The sequence below is a fragment of the Mobula birostris genome, chromosome 20, assembly GCF_030028105.1.
Source record: "Mobula birostris isolate sMobBir1 chromosome 20, sMobBir1.hap1, whole genome shotgun sequence".
NCBI classification, from domain to species: Eukaryota; Metazoa; Chordata; class Chondrichthyes; order Myliobatiformes; family Myliobatidae; genus Mobula; species Mobula birostris.
The window spans coordinates 57,893,664-57,915,708 of NC_092389.1; the positions used below are offsets into that span (position 1 = coordinate 57,893,664).

At 45.0% G+C, this 22,045-nt stretch overlaps 1 protein-coding gene and 1 pseudogene across 1 annotated transcript in view; one reads left to right on the forward strand and one right to left on the reverse strand.

Annotated features, from left to right (window-relative positions):
- The window catches only part of LOC140185467 (uncharacterized), a 42,605-nt pseudogene extending 36,710 nt beyond the window's left edge, over positions 1-5,895 (reverse strand).
- LOC140185219 (uncharacterized) overlaps positions 1-22,045 on the forward strand; it is a 165,613-nt gene that overhangs the window by 123,813 nt on the left and 19,755 nt on the right. The gene's annotated exons all lie outside the window — the stretch shown is intronic.

A 22,045-nucleotide genomic window follows, 5' to 3' on the forward strand; every position in this document is an offset into this window, starting at 1 on the left:
GCCTGGGGTGGGGGGTGGGGGGTGGAATTCAGTGGGACTTTGCCCAGAGTTGTATCAGTGTTTGGGACAGGTGGTGCTCTGGGAAGGCCTGATGGGGAGGATTTTAATAGCATCTTGTCCAAATTTGTACCAGTGCTAGGGATAGGTAGCTCTACGGGAGCGTGTTACTGGGAGAGTTTCACCTTGTGTCACTAGTTCTGAGTTGTTGATCGGTGTGAACCTGCTCCTGCTTCTGTACTAACGTCTCCCTGTAGGGTCTCAGAGTCAATAATTGTGTCCGATCAACTGAAATAGGGTCAATGGATTGAACTGTGTCATCGAATTGAACTGAGCTGTAGAGTTAATCCATTAAATATACCTTTTGTTACTAAGATGTCTCAACATTCACTATGAGACTCGTCGTAAACGGAGTCACCACTTCACCCTGAAGAAGGGTTTCGGCTCGAAAAGCTGAGTGTGTTAAAGTTCATGAATGCTGCCTGACCCGCTGAGGTCCGACAGCATTTTGTGAGCTTTGCTCCCCTCTGTATCCCTTCTCGGCCAACTCAGATGCTGACTTTCCAGAGGCCTGGCCAGTCACTGTTAAATCAATGAAACCGGCCCCATCAGCGACTGGAATTGGGTTAGAAACAATTGTTGGTGCTCATGTAGTAATCTCCGATGATTCGGCACAATTCGTCTATTCCTAACACTGAAGAAGACTACAGCGTGACCAGTGATTTTAGAGCGGAAGCCGTTCGGCGACTCTAGCACTACCGACATTTATCTGAAACCCGAACCTGTGTTAATTCCCGGAGAACGTGTTCACTAATGCCGTTTGTCTTCTCTCTCTCTCTCTCTCTCTCTCTCTCTCTCTCTCTCTCTCTCTCTCTCTCTGTCTATCTGTCTCTCTCTCTCTCTCTCTCTCTCTCTCTTCAGTGAATTCAGCGGCGATTGTGATCCTGTCCCGGGGAAAGTGCGGCCTCTCTACCTGCACCACTCGCTACTTGGTGGCGATGGCAGCGGCCGATCTCCTGACCATTGTCACCGAGGTCATTTTTCTTCAAATCAAACTGTATTACTTAATGTGGAGTTTTCTGAATATTACCCCTGTCTGCACGGTTATCGAAGTCCTGAGGTTCACAGCCGCAGACTGTTCTGTCTGGTTCACCGTCACTTTCACCTTTGATCGGTTTGCCGCCATTTGCTGTCAGAAGCTGAAAACAAAATATTGCACCGGGAAAACTGCGGCTGTGGTTCTGACAACAACCGGCGTAGTGTTCTGTCTGAAAAACGTGCCACGGTACTTCACGTTAGAACCCACAGAGATCATCGACAATGTACCGTGGTTCTGTGCATACAGGGACTGTGTCTTCACTGACCCAGGGTGGGTGGGATACGATCGGCTAGATACGGTTTTAACTCCATTCCTCCCTTTCGGCATAATTCTGCTGTTGAACGCTCTGACAGTCAGACACATTTTAGTGGCCAGTCGGGTCCGTAAGGGGCTGAAGGGTCAGAGCAACGGGGAGAACCGCAGTGACCCGGAGATGGAGAGCAGGAGGAGGTCTGTGGTTTTACTCTTCACCCTGTCCGGCAACTTCATCTTCCTGTGGATGACGTACGTTGTAAATGTCATATATTATCAGCTCTCAGGAAGAGGATTCGATTTTACTGATTCTGAATGGAGCTTTCACCTCGTCGGGTATTTGCTGAGGAATTTCAGCTGCTGCACAAACACGTTTATTTACACGGTGACGCAGTCGAAATTCAGGGAGCAGGTGATTAGCGCAGTGAAATATCCGGTCACTTATGTGCTTTATTTAATTAATAAAGTCCCGTCCTGAGCACAAGCCATTTCTGCCTCCAGCTACTCTCAGTCACCGCAGAATCTCCCAGGTGCTTTTCCCACGCGGGTTGTTCCAGTGGCTGGCAGCTCTGTGAAATTAGGAGCAGCCAAGATATGGACAAGCTGGGAGTTTGTGCTGTATGTGTGTGTGCGTGGCGGGGGGGGGTGCGCGGAAGTGTGCGTGTGTGTATTTGTGTGTCTGTGTTTGTGGTTGTTTGTGTGAAGGAGAGAGACACGTGTTTAAACTGGAAAGAGTTTTGACAGGATGTTGCCAAGACAAGTGGCCTGGGTAACACAAAAGGTCTGGCCTGGCAGGGACTTTACTGCTTGCAACTTTTGTAGAATGAGAGGCACCCAAATCGAAACGATTAAGATTCGGAGAAGTTGTGATAAACTGGACGGTAACATTTCGTTCACAGGGACAACTGGAGTATTTCATATAGTTCCATGGAGCGATTCACCGCATGGTCTCCCAGTAGTCATTCCCGCTGACTATTGGAGCATATAGTAGAGTACCGTTGAGTGCCCTGCTTCTACGTTCTGCCCATATGGCCTCACAGGACGTTATCGCCAAAATGTCATTTCTAAATGCTGATATTACACCTCACTCGCTCGGCTGAACCTCTATCCCAGTGGCACAACTGTAGTACCTATATCGCTGAATAGTCATCTCTCGGTCCTGCCCTTCGCTCAGTCGTGTTTCTGTCACGGCGGTAACATCCCAGTCCTCACAGCTATTCCAGGTGAGTTCATCCACCTGATCTGTTCAACACCGACCATGAAATGTGCTTTGTAAATGAGTATACCCGATACGATTTTTTTTTTTAGATTATGAGAACACTCAGTCCTCTTTTATTGTCATTTAGAAATGCATACATGCATTAAGAAATGATACAATGTTTCCCTGGATTGATCTCACAGAAAACAGGACAGACCAAGACTAACACTGACAGAACCACATAATTATAACATATAGTTACGCAGTGCAAAGCACTACCATAATTTGATGAAAAAAGTCCATGGGCACAGTAAAAAAAAAGTCTCAAAGTCCCGAGTCGATCGACTCCCTAGTCCCCGATAGCAGGAGGCAAAAGGGAGAAACTCCCTGCCATATACCTCCAGGCACCGTCAACTTGCCGATACTTTGGAAGCAGCCGACCACAGCCGACACTGAGTCCATCCGTCCGAAAACTCCGAGCTTCCGACCAGACTCTCCGATACAGCCTCCCGAGCGCCATTCTCTGCCGACGCCTTCGACCCTCTCAAATACAATCACAACCGGTCCCCTCTGAAATCTCTGAAATACAATCACAGACAATCCCCTCTGCACTCTCTCAAATACAATCACTGCCAATCCCTTCTGAACTGTCTCAAATACAATCACAGACAATCCCCTCTGCACTATTTCAAATACAATCACACTCAATCCCCTCTGCACTCTCTCAAATACAATCACAGACAATCCCCTCTGCACTCTCTCAAATACAATCACAGACAATCACCTTTGCATTCTTTGAAATACAGACACACCTCAATACCTTCGGCACCCTCCAATATAATCACATCTAAAATCCCCTCAACAACCTCTCTACAATACTGACACTCCCGATACAATACCCTCTGCACTTTGTCCTGGACAATCACATTCCAATTCTTTCTCCAACTTCTCCAGTACAATCACATCCCCATCCATTCTACCCTCTCCCATAGAACCACTTCATTAATGCCCTCGTTATCGTCTGCAGTGCAATCACACCCACAATCCCCTCGGCGTCCTCTCCAACGTAATCTCACGCTCAATCCCCTTTTGCGCTTTGTGCAATACAATCACATCCCAAACACCTCTGCATCCACTCCATTACAACAACACCCTATCTCTTCCATACCCTCTCCAATATTATCACATCCCAATAACCTGAGCATGCTCTTCAATTAAATTACTCTCCTAATCACCTCTGCCCTCTCTCCAATGTAGTCACACCCGCAATCCTCTCTGCATTCTCTCCAAAACAAGGGGTGATTGATAAGATGGTGGCCTATGGTAGAAGAAGACGTTATTAACTTCAAACTTTCTGCATTTTTACTCATAGAGTTGAACTGCACGTGCATGTAAGGAGAGCTGCACCTTAGGCCACGAACCTGTCCATCAGCCCTGCTGCGGACCACTCGTGCAAAGAAGAGACCCGTGTGCTGCACGACAGCAGGACTATGTGAGTACATGTAGGAGGGGACTATGTTAAACACAAATGTGCTTGGTTTCCTAAAATTTACTCCTTCTACCTCAGACCACAAACTTATCAATCACAACCTCAGTATCCTCTGGACCCTAACCCATACAACGACAACCAAATTCTCCTCGGCACCTTCTGCAACATAATCACGCACTCAATGCGCTCTACACTGTTTACCATGCAACAACACCCCAATCGCCTCTGTACTTCGTCCTATGCAATTACATTCCAATATCCCTATGTACTCTCTGCTATACAATCACAAACAAACCCTCATGCACCCTCGCCAGTACAATCACAAACCCCATCCCTTCTGGAACTTAACTGATAAAACCACACTCCTAATACCCCCATCTCTACTTTCTGCGAAGGCTGAGAAAAATCCATCTCTCTCTCCCCATCCTCGCCACATTCTGTAGAGGTTGTATTGAGAGCATCGTGGGCAGCTGCATCACTGCCTGGTTCGGAAATTGAACCATCTCGGATCGCAAGACCCTGCAGCGGATAGTGAAGTCAGCTGAGAAGATCATCGGGGTCTCTCTTCCCGCTATTACAGACATTTACACCACACGCTGCATCCGTAAAGCAAACAGCATTATGAAGGACCCCACGCACCCCTCATATAAACTCTTCTCCCTCCTGCCATCTGGAAAAAGGCACCGAAGTATTCGGGCTCTCACGACTAGACTATGTAACAGTTTCTTCCCCCAAGCCATCAGACTCCTCAATACCCAGAGCCTGGACTGACACCAACCTACTGCCCTCTACTGTGCCTATTGTCTTGTTTATTATTTATTGTAATGCCTGCACTGTTTTGTGCACTTTATGCAGTCCTGGGTAGGTCTGTAGTCAAGTGTAGTTTTGTGTTTTTTTTTGTAGTTCAGTGTAATTTTTGTATTGTTCACGTAGCACCATGGTCCTGAAAAACATTGTCTCGTGTTTACTGTGTACTGTACCAGCAGTTATGGTCTAAATGACAATAGAAAGTGACTTGACTCGACTTGATGTTCTCCGGTATAATCACACGCCTGATCCCCTCTGCACTGTGTACAAGACAATCGCATTCCAATCACTCTGTCCTATACAATCGCATTCCAAATCCCTCTGCATCTTCTCCAGTACAATCACATCCGAAACCATTCTGCAGCCTCTCCCATACAACCACCTCCCTAATCTCCACTGCATCCTTTCCAAGTTCCTTTAATTAATTAAATTAACTTAGGAGTAGGTAATGGTCACAGCAGTTAGGACAATCGAGTGCTCCATATGCAGTATGTGGGAAGTCAGTGACAGCCCAAATGTCCCTGATGACTACACCTGTAAAAAATGCACCCAGCTGCAGCTCCTGACAATCCGAATTAGGTAGTTGGAACTGTGGCTGGATGAACCTCGGGTCATTCGTGAGGCAGAGGAAGAAATAGACAGGAGTTTAAGGGAAATAACCACCCCTAAAAGTCAGGAGGCAGGAAGCTGGGTGACTGTCAGGAAAGGGAAGAGGAGTAGACAGAATGAGCAGAGCACCTCTGTGACCGTTCCCATCAATAATAAGTATACAGTTTGGATACTGTTGGTGGGGACGACCCACCAGGGACCCGTTGTATTGGTCATGTCTCTGGCACCGAGTCCGGACCCTCAGTTCAGAAAGGAAGGAGGGAACAGAGGACAGCAGTAGTGATAGGGGATTCGATAGTTAGGGGGACAGATAAGCGGTTCTGTGGGAGAGATCGAGAATACCGGATGGACTGTTGCCTCCCTGGTGCCAGGGTCCGCGATATTTCGTATCGCCATCTCAGTACCCTCAGGAGGGAGGATGAGCAGCCAGATGTCGTGGTCCATGTAGTGAGCAATGACGTGGATAGTAAGGAGAATGAGGTCTTGCAAAGAGAGTACAGTATAGGGAGCTAGGTGCAAAGTTAAAGGTTAGGACCTCCAGGGTTGCAAACTCATGATTGCTACCCGTGCCACGTGCTAGTGAGGTTAGAAATAGGAAGATAATGCAGCTAAATACTTGGCTAAGGAGATGGTGCAGGAGGGAGAGCTTCATGTTTGCAGACAATTGGGCTTTGTTCCAGGGATGGTGGGACCTGTTACGACGGGACGGTTTGCACCTGAACTGGAGGGGGCCGAACATCCTTGCGGGTAGGTTTGCTAGTTCTGCTCAGAGGGGTTTAAACTAGATTTGTAGGGGAAGGGTGTTGGAGCAGATAGTGTTAGAGCAGATAGTGAGGTGGAGGAGGATAAAGGTCATGCGAGGACTGCATATATAGACAGTATTCAAAGGTTTGTACGTGATAGAAGTGTTCTCAGGTGCATCTATTTTAATGTAAGGAGTATTGTAGGTAAAGCAGATTAGTTTAGGGCGTGAATTGACACGTGGGATTACGACATTATTGCTATTAGTGAGACATGGTTGCAAGAGGGGCAGGACTAATAGTTTAATGCTCCGGGGTTCCGTTGTTTCAGAGGTGACAGAAGGGGAGGGATGAAAGGGGGAGGAGTGGCAATACTAGTCAGGGAGAATATCACAGCTGTGCGTATACAGGACAGCCCGGAGGGCTTGTCTACAGAGGCCATATGGGTGGAGCTGAGGAACGGGAAAGATGTGACCACACTAATAGGGTTGTATTACAGACCGCCCAATAGTCAGAGAGAATTGGAGGAGCAAATCTGTAGAGAGATAGCAGACCGATGTAAGAAGCAGAAGGTTGTAATAGTAGGGGATTTTAACTTTCCACATATTGACTGGGATTCCCATACTGCGAAAGGGTTAGATGGCGTGGTGTTTGTCAAATGTGTTCAGGAAAGTTTTCTAAATCAATATATAGAGTTACCAACGAGAGAGGATGCAATATTTGATCTCCTATTAGGGAACTAGACAGGTCAGAAGTATGTGTAGGCAAAAATTTTGGGTCTAGTGACCATAATGTCATTAGTTTCAAGTTAATTATGGATAAGGATAAGCCTGGTTCACGAGTTAAGGTTCTAAACTGGAAAGGGGCTAAATTTGAGGAGTTGAGAACAGATCTAGGAAGAGTGGATTGGGATAAAGCTGTTTTATGGCAAGGATGTGTCTAGGCATTCAAAGGCGAAATTTTGGGATTGCAGAGTTTGCATGTTCCTGCCAGGATTAAAGACAAAGTTAACAGACATAGGGAATCTTAGTTTTCAAGGGATGTTGTCGATCTGGTTAAGTAAAAGAGAGAGGTGTATAGCAGGTATTGGCAACAAGGAACAGATGAGGTACTTGTAGAATATAGAAAATGTAAGAAAATACTAAAGAGGGAGATCAGGAATGCAAAAAGGAGACATGAGGTTGCTCTGGCAGATAATGTGAAGGTAAACTCTAAAGGTTTCTATAAGTACATTAAGAGTAGAAGGATAGTAAGGGACAAAATTTGTCCCCTTAGTGGCCGTCTATGTGTCGAGCCTCACGAGACGGGAGAGATCTTAAACATTTTCTTTTGCATTAGTATTTACTCTGGAAACTGGCATAGTGTAGGTGGAAGGACGGGAAACAAGCAGCAGTGTAATAAAACATTTAGAGATTTTTAAGAGAAGGAGGTGTTTTCTGCCTTACGGCGAATAAAGGTAGATAAATCCCTGGGGCCTGATATTTCCTCGGACCTTGAGAGAGATTAGTGTAGAAATTGCAGGGGCCCTGGCAGAAATATTTAAGATGTCCTCAGCCACGGGTATGGTGCCGAAGGATTGGAGGGTAGCTCATGTTGTTCCGTTGTTTAAAAGAGGCTCCAGAAGTAAAGCAGGTAATTACAGGCCGGTGAGCCTGACATCGGTAGCAGGTAAATTACTGGAAGGTGTTCTGAGAGATCGGATATACAAGTATTTGAACAGCCAAGATCCGATTAACTATAGTCAGCTGGCTGTATGCGTGGTAGATTGTGTTTAACGATTCTTGCAGAGTTTCCCGAGGAGGTTACCAAGAAGGTAGATGAAGGAAAGGCTATGGATGATGTCTACGTGGACTTTACTAAGGCTTTTGACAAGGTCTCACATGGGAGGTTAGATCAGAATGTTCAGACACTAGGTATCCATGGAGAGGTTGTAAACTGGATTCAAAATTGGCTGTGTGGGAGAAGACAGAGAGTGGTAGTGGATGATTGCTTCTCAGACTGGAGGCCTGTGACTAGTGGTGTGCCTCAGGGATCTGTGCTGGGACCATTGTTGTTTGTTGTCTATATCAATGATCTAGAAAATAATGTGGTAAATTTTGATCAGCTAGTTTGCTGATGACACTAAGATTGGAGGTTTTGGACAGCGAGCAAGGCTTTCAAAGGTTGCAGAGGGATCTGGACCAACTGGAAAAATGGGCCAGAAAATGGCAGATGGAATTTAATGCAGACAAGTGTGAGGTGTTGCATTTTGGAAGGACAATCAAGGTAGGACATACAAAGTAAATGGTAGGGCACTGAGGAGTGCGGAGGAACAGAGGGATCTGGGAGTTCAGATACATAATTCCCTGAAAGTGGTTTCACACGTAGACAGGGTTGTAAAGAAGGCTTTTGGCATCCTGGCATTCACAAATCAAAGTTCTGAGTATAGGAGTTGGGATCTTATAGTAAGGTTGTATAAGACATTGGTGAGGCCAAATTTAGAGTATTGTGTGCAGTTCTGATCACCTAACTACAGTAAGATTGAAAGAGTGCAGAGAGGATTTACTAGGATGTTGCCGTGTCTTCAGGAGTTGAGTTACAGGGAAAGATTGAACCGGTTAGGACCTTATTCCTTGGAGCGTAGAAGAATGAGGGGAGATTTGATAGAGGTTTACAAAATGATGAGGGGTAAAGATAGATAAATGCGAGGAGGCTCTTTCCACTTAGATAAGGAGAGAGACCTACGAGAGGACATGGTTTTAGGGTGAAAGGGGAAAGGTTTAGGGGGAACATTAGGAGGAACTTCTTCACTCAGAGCATGCTGGGAGTGTGGAACGAGCTGCCATCTGACGTGGTAAAGGAGGGCTCACTCTTAAGTTTTAAGAATAAATTGGATCGGTAAATGGGTGGGAGAGGTCTAGAGTGTCATGGACTGGGTGCAGGTCAATGGTACTAGCGGAATAAAGTTTCAGCACAGACTAGAAGGGCCGAATGGCCTGTTTTCTGAGCTGTAGTGTTCTATGGTCCTATGGTTCTAATGTGTAGGTGTATCCCTGATTTGGGGTTAGATTATATTATTAGATTATGAGGACACGCAGTCCTCTTTTACTGTCATTTAGTAATGCATTCATTAAGAAATGATACATTGCTCTTCCATAATGACATCACAGAAACACAAGACAAACCGACTGAAAAACTGACAAAACCCACAAAATTATAACATATAGCTACAGCAGTGCAACGCAATACCGTAATTTAATGAAGAACAGACCATGGGCATGGTTAAAAAAACAGTCTCATAGTCTCTCGAAAGTCCCATCATCTCTCGCAGACGGTAGAAGGGAGAAACTCTCCCTGCCATGAGCTTCCAGCGCCGCAAACTTGCCGATGCAGCATCCTGGAAGCACCTGATCACAGACGACTCTGAGTCCGTCCGAAAACTCCGAGCCTCCGACCAGCCCTCCGACACCGAGCACCGAGACCCATCTCTGCCGAGCGCTTCGACCCCGGCCCCGGCAACAGGCAATAGGCAAAGCCGAGGATTTGGGGCCTTCCCCTCCGGAGATGCTCCATCGCACAGTAGCAGCGGCAACGAAGCAGGCATTTCAGAAGTTTCTCCAGGTATTCATCCGTGCTTCTTCACGTCTGTCTCCATCAAACCAGGATTGTGCACGGCCCCTAGTTAACACATACGATATCATTCGGAGTGGCCCCGCGCGCTGCGTCGCGCCGCCATCTTCTCCTACAACCCCCCCCACCCCCAGGATTTGGGGATGTACGAATATTTCGGAGTTTGTCAGCGAATGTGTGAGTACACAGGTATTTTGGGGTGTCAGTTGCTTTGGGGTGCACACTCATTTGAAAGGTGAATGAGGATTTTCCGGTGAGCAGAGAGTTATGGGTGTACACTGATTTGCAGATATATGGAGAGTTGGGTGTGTTGACGGATTCGCGGGTGAACACTGACTTTGAGGAGCTGTTGGATTTGGAGGTGTTTCGAATCTCCAGGTTGTTTCGTTTATAGTTAAACGCGATACGAACTTTACCATCTGTACTTTTTAAAATGGAAGCAGCCATTCTGTGAACTGTTTGAAATAATTCATTGCTGGGATAGGCTAATGTGCATGTAGGAGAATCAGTGGGTTCGGATGCGCAAAGGATTCGGGGGTGCAGACGGATTTGAGAATATGCGCTCATTTAGGAGTGTTTTGGAGAATATGGGGGATGTACATGGATTTGGGAATGTGGACAGGAATGGGTGTTTGCCAGCTAATGTTGGGGGTGCATGCGGATTGGGGGCAAACATTAACTCAGAGATGCACACGGATTTCTGAGCACATTTGAGTGTGTGGAGAGATTTGGGAATGTCGGCGGATTTCAGGGTGCATACGGATTTTGGAGGTTCGGTGGTTTTGGAGCGTACATTCGGGGTGTGTATGTATTTCAGGGTTCTGAGGATTTGGAGGTGTGACGACTATCAGACTTGTTTTGTTTAGAGATAATACTAATAAATGCATTTTGAACGTTGACGTTTGTTCTGAGATGGAGGCAGCCGTTTTGTGAACTATTTGAAATGATTTTGCGCTGAGATGATCCAACGTGCAAGTGTGTCTGCTGATTTGAAGCTCTGACGAATCTCAGGGTTGTTTCATTTGTACATAGATTAATAAAGAATGCAATTTGAATTTTGACCTCTGTTCTTAATTTTTATGGTTCAGGCAGCCATTTTGTGAAGTGTTTGAAACGAGAGGTCGGGAGCATGTGCAGTTTGCGGAGACAGAGGGGAAGGGGCTGAACCGAGGGGATAAATTGAACTGGATGTCTATGGATACGTGTAGAGTCAGGCCGGGTCAGGCAGAAACAATGGGTTGATCCACACAGAGACACAGAAACACGCTACACAGAACGGCAGTTCCTTATCCGCCTCTCCAGCGCTCCGCCGTGTTCCTTAACACACAGGTGGTGATATGATTAAAACAGACTCAACCCCCTACTAGACTGCCGAGTTTCATGGCCATGTATTAGGGTTAAGGGTGGGTCCTGGACGAGCACCGAAATGTTCTGACTGTGACTGAGTCAGTGACGATGTTGGAGGGTTTTGTGGATATGAAAGTGTTTATGCACCATCACAAACAGATCTTTTCTTGGCGACCCCTTCCTTAGAGTCCCCCAAGCACAAATTATTCCACGAGTTTATAGTCTCAAGGAGAATAGTAACAGTAGGTGATTCAATACAATTTCACAAGCTATTAATACATAATTTACTTCAATAATCTGTGTCTCTCAAATGGCTCTATTACAGTACATACCTACTGTGGAAGCACAGTTAATTGATAAGGCATCGCGGAAGGTTCAGTCACATTTTCGCACAAACTAATGCTAATGCACACGAATAGTACAAACATTATATCAGTTAATTCTTTAATCGCAATCTGTCACCACAGAGATTGCACCTGCCTGACGAAATTGGTTTGTAAATAATTTAAAAACAGTTATTTTTAAATCTGTTGAAATGTGTTCCTGTGGAGTCGCTAAATGGTATTAAAAACCCCAGGCATGTGCTGCCTTAACATTTCATTCCGAGAGATCGCCTGTAGCACAGGGAGACAAGTCACTGGACAGAGAAAATGTCTGCAATGTTGGATATTTACTACAGTGTGCAGAAAATATTGTACGTGTTCATTGCCGTCATTAGAGCTCCTGGTGAGTGAGCAGAACAATTCATGTTTGGTATTCCTGTGCGTTAACCCATGTGAATCTGTTTATGATCATTTGACAAGCTTCTAACTTGATGATAATTATACAAATATCCGTCAGAGATATTGATCCTGTCAGTTCAACACTCTGACACTTCATATTTAATGACAAGCGGAACTAAACTCCTGTCTCTCATCTAACTCACGGGATCGACTCGGACGTTGCTCTTGCCTTCAATGCCACCTTATCCTGAATTGTCCCGGTGTGGGGACAGGCGGCTCTCCCGTAAGCTGTGACTGGGATGGGTTTACATTGTGAAGTTCACTGTTCCTGAGTTATTGATCAGAGAGAACCCCTGGTCCTGTATTTCATGTCTCCCTGTGGAGTCTGTCACAGTCGGATCTCACTGCCTGTCGGTCAATAATTGGATCTGATCACCTGAACCAGTGTCCACGGATCTGCTGACGATAGTTATCGAATTGAACTGCGCTGCAGAATTAATCCATTAACGGAGCCACTCAGTCTCAGGGTACTAAGTTGTTCCTGCTTTCCCTCTGAGACGCGTCGTAAACTGGGGCACCGCTTCGTCCTGAAGAACAGTCTCGGCACAACACCAAAGCTTGTTGAATTCCATGTTTGCTGCCTGACCTACTGAGCCCTCCAGTTTTTTTGTCTGTGTTGCTCCCCCCTGTATCCCTTCTCGGCCCCATCAGATGCTGAGTTTCCAGGGGCCTCGTCAGTCACGGTTAAATCATGAAACCGGCCCCGTCAACGACTGAAATCGGGATCAGCACCGATCGTTGTTGTTCATGCAGATCGATTTTATCCCCGACGATTCTGCACACATTGTCTTATCTCCGCACTGAAGGGGGCAGGTCAGAGACAGTGTGACCCGTGTCTGATGTCAGATTAGCAGCCGTTCACAGACCCCAGCACTCCTGATCTTTAGCTGAAACCCTATTCCTTGAGGAACGTGTTCAGTAATGCCCAGTGTCTGCTATATCTGTCTTTCCCTCTCCCCCCGTCCCCAACCCCCTCCCCCGTCCCTCTTCCCCCCTCCCCCACACACAGTGAATTTAGTGGCGATTGTGATCCTGTCCGGGGGAAAGTGCGGCCTCTCTACCTGCACCACTCGCTACCTGGTGGCCATGGCAGCGGCCGATCTACTGACCATTGTCACCGAGGTCATTTGTTCTCAAATCAGTGAGTATTACTTCCCGATGAATTTTCTGGACATCACGCCTGTGTGCAGTGTTATCGATGTACTGACATTCACAGCCACAGACTGTTCTGTCTGGTTCACCGTCACTTTCACCTTTGATCGGTTTGTCGCCATTTGCTGCCAGAAACTGAAAACAAAATATTGCACCGGGAAAACTGCGACAGTGGTTCTAACAACAACAGGCGTACTTTTATGTCTGAAAAAACATCCCCCAGTTCTTCACACGGGAACCCAGCGTGATAATCGACAACATACCTTGGTTCTGTGTACTCATGGACAGGTATTTCGCTGACCCCGGGTGGGTAGTATATGACTGGCTTGATACAGTTTTAAATCCATTCCTTCCTTTCACAGTGATCCTGCTGCTCAACGCTCTGACAGTCAGGCACATTTTAGTGGCCAGTCGGGTCCGTAAGGGGCTGAAGGGTCAGAGCAAGGGGGAGAACCGCAGTGACCCGGAGATGGAGAGCAGGAGGAGGCCTGTGGTTTTACTCTTCACCCTCTCCAGCAGCTTCATCCTCCTGTGGATGACACTGGTTGTAAATGTCATATATTATCAGGTCTTCGGGAAAGGATTCAATTTCAATGATTCTGAATGGATCTTTCGCTACTTCGGATATTCCTTGAGGGACTTCAGCTGCTGCTCGAACACATTTATTTACGCGGTGACTCAGTCGAAATTCAGAGAGCAGGTGATGAGCGCGGTGAAATATCCGGTCACCTCGGTGTTTCAGTTCATGAGTAAAACCGCGACCTGAGCACAAGCCAGAGGCGGCCGCAGTGTCTCCAGTCCGGGATCCAGCCGCTCACATTCATTGCCTGAGCTCCCTGGTGTTATTCCCGGGCAGATTGTCCCATCGAGTAGTCAGCTACTACATGTCCAGGTTTCTTACAATATTTACAAATAATACCAAAGTGTCTTTCCTTCACATGTCTCCCTTCATCCTTACTTTACTCGCTAACTTCAGATTTAATTTCTAGTTTATCTTGATTCTTTGTGCTATTTTTCCTTTTAAAAGTTCTGCCTGGAGAAACTTATTCTTATGAATTAAAGCATACTTATCAGCTAATTTAGCAGTCTCCTGCGATATAAACAGAAAATAATCTGCAGATGCTGGGATCAAAGCAACACTCACAATACGCTGGAGGAAATCAGCAGGTCGGGCAGCATCCGTGGAAACGATGGGTCGACGTTTCGGGCCGGAACCCTTCGTCAGGACTGAAGAGGGAAGGGGCAGAGGCCCAATAAAGAAAGTGGGGGAGGATGGGAAGGAGAAGGCTGGTAGGTTCCAGGTGAAAAACCAGTAATTTGAAAGACAAAGGGGTGGTGGAGGGGAAGCAGAGAGGAGATAGGCAAGAAAGGTAAAGAAGGAATAGGGGAAAACACAATGGGTAGTAGAAGGAGGCGGAACCATGAGGGAGGTGATAGGCAGCTGGGCGAGGGGACAGAGTGAAATAGGGATAGAGGTAGGGAGGGGGAGGGCATTACCGGAATTTGGAGAATTCTGTGCTCGTACCGAGGGGCTGTAGACTACCTACACGGTATATGAGGTGTTGCTCCTCCAACCTGAGTTTAGCCTCATCATGGCAGTAGAGGAGGCAATGTAGCAGTGTCCCTTTCATTCAAGTATGTTCTCACTTCAACAGGAATCCTTCTTTTAAATTCCTCCAGTAAAATCAACTCTTTAATTCATTATGCTCCCCATTCACATTTTTAGATGATAACCATCTCTCAAAATTCACAGATTTCTCATAGGCAAATTCCACATAAGTTTTTTTTTCTGCAGATTTCTTCAAATTTCTGAATCTTTCTCTATACGCTTCCGGAACCAACTCATATGCCATTAATATATGCTGTTTAACAATATTATAATCCAGTGCTTGATCAGCGTTTAAAGCTGTGTACACTTGTTGTGCCTTGCCCTTAATTCCACTTTGTAACATCACTGGCCACTGTTCTTTCGGCCAGCCTAAACTCAGAGCAATACTTTCAAAATGCTGGAAATATTTGTCCACTTCAGCTTCAGTAAATGGAGGAGCCAAAATAACCTCATGACTAGCCATAAACTGTTTCTTAGAACCAGAAGACTGATTTCCCATCCTTAATTTCTCCATCTCTAACTCAAATTTCCTCTGTTTTTCAGCTTCTCTATCTTTAAATTCCCTTAATTTATTTGTCTCTCTTTCATCAAATTCCCTTTTTTATTAGCCTCTCGTTCGGCTATTTGCGCTTTAAATCTTCCAAACTTCATCTGTTCAAGATGTAGCTGCATTTCCAGATTACTCATTGGAAACCTATCTAACACATCATCATCACACGTTTTCAAACTAATATATTGCTCAGCGATTTTTCTGTGAATTAAATCCTTTGTGGTATTCTTCGTAATTCCCTTAATATCCAACTCCCTCGCCATCTCCAGTACAACAGGTTTTCTCGCAATCTCTAAAAACACAGGGTAAGGCGTCTCCATAATGTCGTCAACATTCATTGCTGCTGAATACCACTCACATACCGATCAAACTTAAAAAAAAAACGGATATTTCCCTTTTCCAAATCAGAATGGCAATTAACAGCACTTAAACTCAAAAATTTTGGAACAAGATCCCGGACGAGCCCCCACAAATTATGTTACGTAACCGGCAACAATGAATATCAATCGAGTCAGGTTATATAAAAACAGCTAAACATTTATTAAAAACGGATAAACAATAAAATACAAACGAAAACCTTAACCGGAAGTTAACCATTATGCGGCCGTTCAACGACTCATCACTCGGAACTGATTCTTAAAAAGATAAATGCAAAAACAGTTCTTAAAGCGGTAAAGTCAAATACAATTCTTAGAATGGTAAATTCGGAGGTCTAACAGATTTATACATTCATTTGGGAGAAACTTCTCTGGAGAAGGATTTCTTCATAGACGCGACTTTCCTGCTGGTTCTGTCCAAAGGATTCACGATGAAGGAAAAAGAAAAAACGGCTTTTAACAACTGACCCTCATTTCTGGAGAGCACCTTCCATGAACTTCCTTTCTCCTTTGGCAAGAGTTAAATTCGATACAGGTCGCTACTTCTTCAAGGAAGACTCAAGAATGTCGATTCTTTATTAAGCTGCCAAATATCCCCGACTTCTCTTAATCCTTCATATCCTGTACTTCGATGAAGTCTTCACTCTCCAATGTTACTGAAAAGATACATTAACAAACCTAGCAGCGATTGTCAAACTGCTGGTTCAGACTTCTATTTCTTATGTTAGAACATAAAACTCCGTTTTAAATCAACACTGCGTCGTACTGCAAATACACAGCTGAGCCGAGTATCTCATTGACGTTCGAACTGGAAAACTAAAAAAAAATAATAACTAACTGCGTCATCTGAGGTCTTCTCTTTTATACCCGTGGTGAACATGTCATCACGTGACCTCACATCGGCGGGAAAATTACATCAGGTGACCTCCAAAAGACCATTACATCATTCTCACAAGAAAGTCACAAGATCTCTTTGAGCTATGTAACACAACATAGCAGATACTCTCTCTGTCCAGTGATCTGTCCTCCTGTGGTACAGGAAATCTCTATGAATAAAATGTCGAGGCACACATGCCTAGGGTTTTAATACCATTTAGCAACTCCACAGGGACAGATTTCAACAGATTTAAAAATAGAAGTGTTTAAATTATTTACCAATTGATTACATCAGACAGGTGGCATGCAAAGGTTTGGGCACCCCAAGAGATTTGAGCTCTCAGATAACGTTCAACAAGGTCTCAGACCTTAATTGCCTTGTTAGGGCTACGGTTGTTCACAATAATCGTTAGGAAAAGCCAAGTTATACAAATTTCAAAGCTTTACAAATACCCTGACTCCTCAAACCTTGTCCCAACTATCAGTAGCCATGGGTTCCTCTAAGCAGCTGCCCGGCAGTCTGAAAATTAAAATAATTGATGCCCACAAAGCGGGAGAAAGCTAAAAGAAGATAGCAAAGCGTTTTCAGGTAGCCGTTCCTCAGTTCGTAATGTAATTAAGAAATGGGAGTTAACAGGGACGGTGGAGGTCAAGTTGAGGATTCGAAGACCAAGAAAACTTTCCGAGAGAACTGCTCGTAGAATTGCTGGAACGGCAGATCAAAACCTCCGTTTGACTGCAAAAGACCTTCAGGAAGATTTAGCAGACTCTGGAGTGGTGGTGCACTGTTCTGCTGTGCAACGACACCTGCACAATTATGACCTTCATGGAAGAGTCATCAGAAGAAAACCTCTCCTGCGTCCTCATCACAAAATTCAGCGTCAGAAGCTTGCAAATGAACATCTAAACAAGCCTAATGCATTTTGGAAACAACTCCTGTGGACTGATGAAGTTAAAATAGAACTTTTTGGCCGCAATGAGCAAAGGTATGTTTGGATAAATAGGGTGCACAAATTTCACGAAAAGAACACCTCTCCAACTGTTAAACACGCGGATGGATTGATCATGCTTTGGGCTTGTGCTGCAGCCAGTGGCATGGGGAATACTTCACTGGTAGAGGGAATAATACATTCAATTAAATACCAGAAAATTCTGGAGGCAAATATCACACTGTCTGTAAAACAGCTGAAGATGAAAAGGGGATGGATTCTACAACAGGATAATAATCCCAAATACACCTAAAAATCATAGAATTCGAAGTCTTTTGCAAGGAAGAAGGGACGAAAATCCCCCAAACAAGAATTGAAAGACTATTAGCTGACTTAGCAAAAACGTTTACAAGCTGTGATATTTGCCAAAGGGGGTGTTACTAACTACTGACCACGCGGGATGTCCAAACTTTTGCTTCGGGTCCAATTTCCTTTTTTTTTGTTATTTTGAAAATGTGAATGATCGAAATATAATAAGTAATCTTGCTGAAAATATTAAATAAACATGTCATTTTAACTTTATGCTGTTGGAAATCAGGTCATCCTTTACTCACTTAGATATTCACAGTTACAGAAATTTTGACCAGTGTTGCCAAAACTTTTGCGTGCCTCTGTTACTATCCGTCCTGGTCCTCTTACACTTGTAGATTCTTAACTCAACCCGTAAGGATTCAACATCTTCTGCTCGCTTTCTAACGATTTGATGTCATTGTTTACTAGGAGAATCAATAAATGAAAACAACCTTGAGATCTGACACACCTCCAAATTGGCAGAAGCCCTCAAGTCCCTGTATACGTCGGTGTAAAAACCCAAATTCGCGTACATACCACAAGCTCTGTGCACATCCCTCAGTCCGTGCACACCCCAAAACCACTAACCCTCTCATGCACATCACATTATCCCAGACCAAGAATTATTCCAAACAATTCACCAAGTAGCTGCCTCCACTTTAGAAAATTAGTAAGAATAAAGTTCCCTGAGAGTGCATGTATTATCAAAGTATCTATAAATGAAATAACTTTGAAATTTGACACTACTGCAAATCCACCGACACCCCCAAATATGTGTGCACCCAACGATACGCACCTCATATTCGACAACGCACTGCCACATTCCAAAAGGCCTTGCGTACCTCCAAATCGCCGCGCAAAAACAGATGTGGACTAAACCAAGATCATTTCAAACTTGACAAAAGGGCTTCCGCCTTCTTAAGAAAATGCCGTATTGAAAGTAGAGCAGTAGATGTAGCCAATACGGATTTCAGCTGGGCATTTGACAAGGTACCTCATGCAGGGCTTATTGAGAAAATAAGGGGGTATGGGATCCAAGGGGACCTTCCCTTGTGAATCCAGAACTGGCTTGCCCACAGACGGCAAAGACTGCTTGTCGATGGATCAGATTCGCATGGAGGTCGGTCACCAGTGGGGTGTCTCAGGGGTCTGTTCTGGGATCCCTGCTCTTCGTGATTTTTATAAATGACCTGGATGAAGAAATCGAGCAATGGGTTAGTAAATTTACTAATGACACTAAGGTTGGGGGTGTTGTGGATTGTGTGGAGGGCTGTCGGAGTTTACAACGGGACATTGATAGGATGCAAAACTAGGCTGAGAGGTGGCAGATGGAGTTCAACACAGATAAGTGTGAGGTGGTTCGTTTTGGAAGGTCACATATGATGGCAGAACATAGGATTAATGGTAAAACTCTTGGCAGTGTGGAGGATCAGAGAGATCTTTGGGTCCGAGTCCATAGGACACTCAAAGCTGCTGCGCAGGTTGTCTCTGTGGTTAAGAAAGCATACATTGTATTGGCCTTGATCAATCCTGGCATTGGTTTGAGGAGCCATGAGGTACTTTTGTAACTACATCGGACCCTGGTCAGACCCCACTTGGAGTTCTGCGTTCAGTTCTGGTCACCTCACTATTGGGGAGCATGCCTTATGAGAATAGATTGACTGAACTTGGCCTTTTCATAGTCATAGCCTTGGAGCGAAGAGGATGAGACGTGACCTGATAGATGTGTTTAAGATGATGAGAGGCATTGAGCGTGTGCACAGACAGAGGCTTTTTTTTTCCCAAGGGCTGAAATGGCTAGCACAACAGGGCATAGTTTTAGGTGCTCAGAAATAGGTACAGAGGAGATGTCAGGAGAATTTTCTTTTTACGCAGAGAGTGGTTAGTGCGTGAAATGGGCTGCGGGGACAGTGATGGAGGCTGATACGATTGGGCCTTTTAAGAAAATCCTGGACAGGTACACGGAGCTGAGAAAAATGAAGGGCTATGGGTAACCCTAGGTAATTTCTAATGTAAGGACATGTTCGGCACAACTTTGTGGGCCGAAGGGCCTGTATGTGCTGTAGGTTTTCTGTGTTTCTATGTTTCGAGTGCCGATTAGATATATTTTTCGAGCAGCTCGTGGTTAAGCTCACTGGGCGATCTGATATTCTGGGTTGAGTTTATTGCAGTGAACCCGATTTGATTAGCGAGGTTAAGGGAAAGGAACTCTAAGTTAAAAGGTCGTGGCTCAGGAATCCCTCGGATTCAGTCCATTTGAGCTCGTGTGTGGTCACGCTGTGAGAGGGTCTTTGAAACGAATGGGAGAGAAATATCTGGGTGACGAACCTTCTCCTGGTAACCTTTTAGATTATCTGTCCAAGTGTCGCTTTAAGTATAGTGGGGCATATAAGCTGGCAAGGGAAAGTTTGAAGACAGCTCAGGTAAAGATAATATACTAGGTGTGATCGGAATGCTAACCACAGAGTGCTTTCTCCAGGAGGCCAAATGCTTGTCCTGCCTCCATTGTTGGTTCCGTGTGGTGCAGTAATGCAACTTAGTAAAGACTCCAAATCATAACTGTAAGACCCGTCATTGTCATATTAACCTTTTGATACTTTAAAATTGGTTATAAACGCTCTGTGCCGCACGGTGGAGCTCCATCTGCCGCCTCTCAGCCCAGTGTTGAGGTCTCCATCTGCTGGTGATGAGAGAAATGTTGCTTCCATTTCTGAACTGATTATTCGTGGTATATTACGAAATTCCAAAATACCGGCTGATTTGGTCACTCAGCTCTCTTAACTGAACCCTCAAAAGCGCTCTGGCGTCTTAAAGGGAATCATCAGAATTCGGCCCTCTTCCCTGATATTCCATCCTGTACTAATGTGCTTCAGCATAATATTGCTGTGGGTAACATCTGCACAGGGTAAACCACATTAAGCGCCACTGGGTGAACCCTATTAAGCGCCATCTCCCATGAAAGGAAGTAAGGTAAATGCAAAAACTAAGCTTGACTCCTGTCATAGTCCTCGTCTAGACGATTGTATTGACTGGGCAACCCAAGTGCCATTAACACAGCGGCCATGAGATTTCTGCTTTTCCGAATCCTGGTGATTTTTGCCAGAACAAAGTCATGGCTTTTGGAATGAATCCCAGCTGGAAGAGGTGTTCAGTTGGTGAACGGTGCGGAATTGATACTGATGCTCTCCAAGTGTGAATTTGAGCAGACTACAGTTACCTACCTGGGTAAAGTTGCACATCATGTCAAGTTTGCTTTATCGGGGCTGAGGTGGAAGTCGTTGCCAGCATCATAGAGAAGGCATTGTTGAGTTTTGCTCCCTCTGTAGCAACTCTCGATTTCAGCAGGTCCTTCGTTGCTTATGCTAGGGATGTTTGTGCTCCTCTCAGTTGATTTAATAGGGGTGGAGCATCCTGTGTGCCATTTCTATAAGAAACTTGAGGTCTGTATGAAACACTACTACGCAAAAGAGAGGGAGGCGTTAGCCCTTATTCTTGCCCTGAATCATTTGATGTCTATATTTCTTCCAATTCTCCACTCATTGCGTATGCACTCATTAACCTCTGGTCTCTCTCTGCAGAAACAGGAATACGAATCAGCGGTTAATGCGGTGGAGTTTATTCCTGCAGGGTTGTGATCCACCTTTTTGCCACATTTGTGGAAGGAACAATGTGCTTGCAGAAGCTCTTCCGAGGACGAAAGTGTACCTGGCGTTCTATGTTTTTTATTCAACATATTGCATGCATTATTGGGGTAGCTTTAGGTTGCCGCAGAACAAACTTTCTGATGGGGGGTGTTATGACCTGCAAAATTCCTGGCATGTGTTTTATCTTTAACTCGTCTGGCAGTTCCCTGGGACACCTGCAATTCCCGTTCCATTGCTGGAACATGCCGGGAACTGCTTAAAAACAAAGCCATACCCATCATATTCCCCCTCCCCCCGCCAAATATCACCTATTCTTCAGCCAGCACTACCACACTAAACACCACATTTTTTCCCATTACCCTTATCTTAGTAAGTACCATTTGTTTGTAATTCCTGTTGTGGTACTTCCTGAGAGCGGAGATTTTAACAACGATTTCGGCCATAAATAGAAGGATCAGGTGTTAGAGTAAGCATTACTCCAGTCATCTTCCATAAGGAATTAAGAGTGGCCTAAACTCTAAATATGATTCAAAATGTTAATATTTTACAAGGAGTGTTGTCATATGTCTAATCATACAGAAAACAGACGGGCACGCGCGCGCGCGCACACACACACACACACACACAC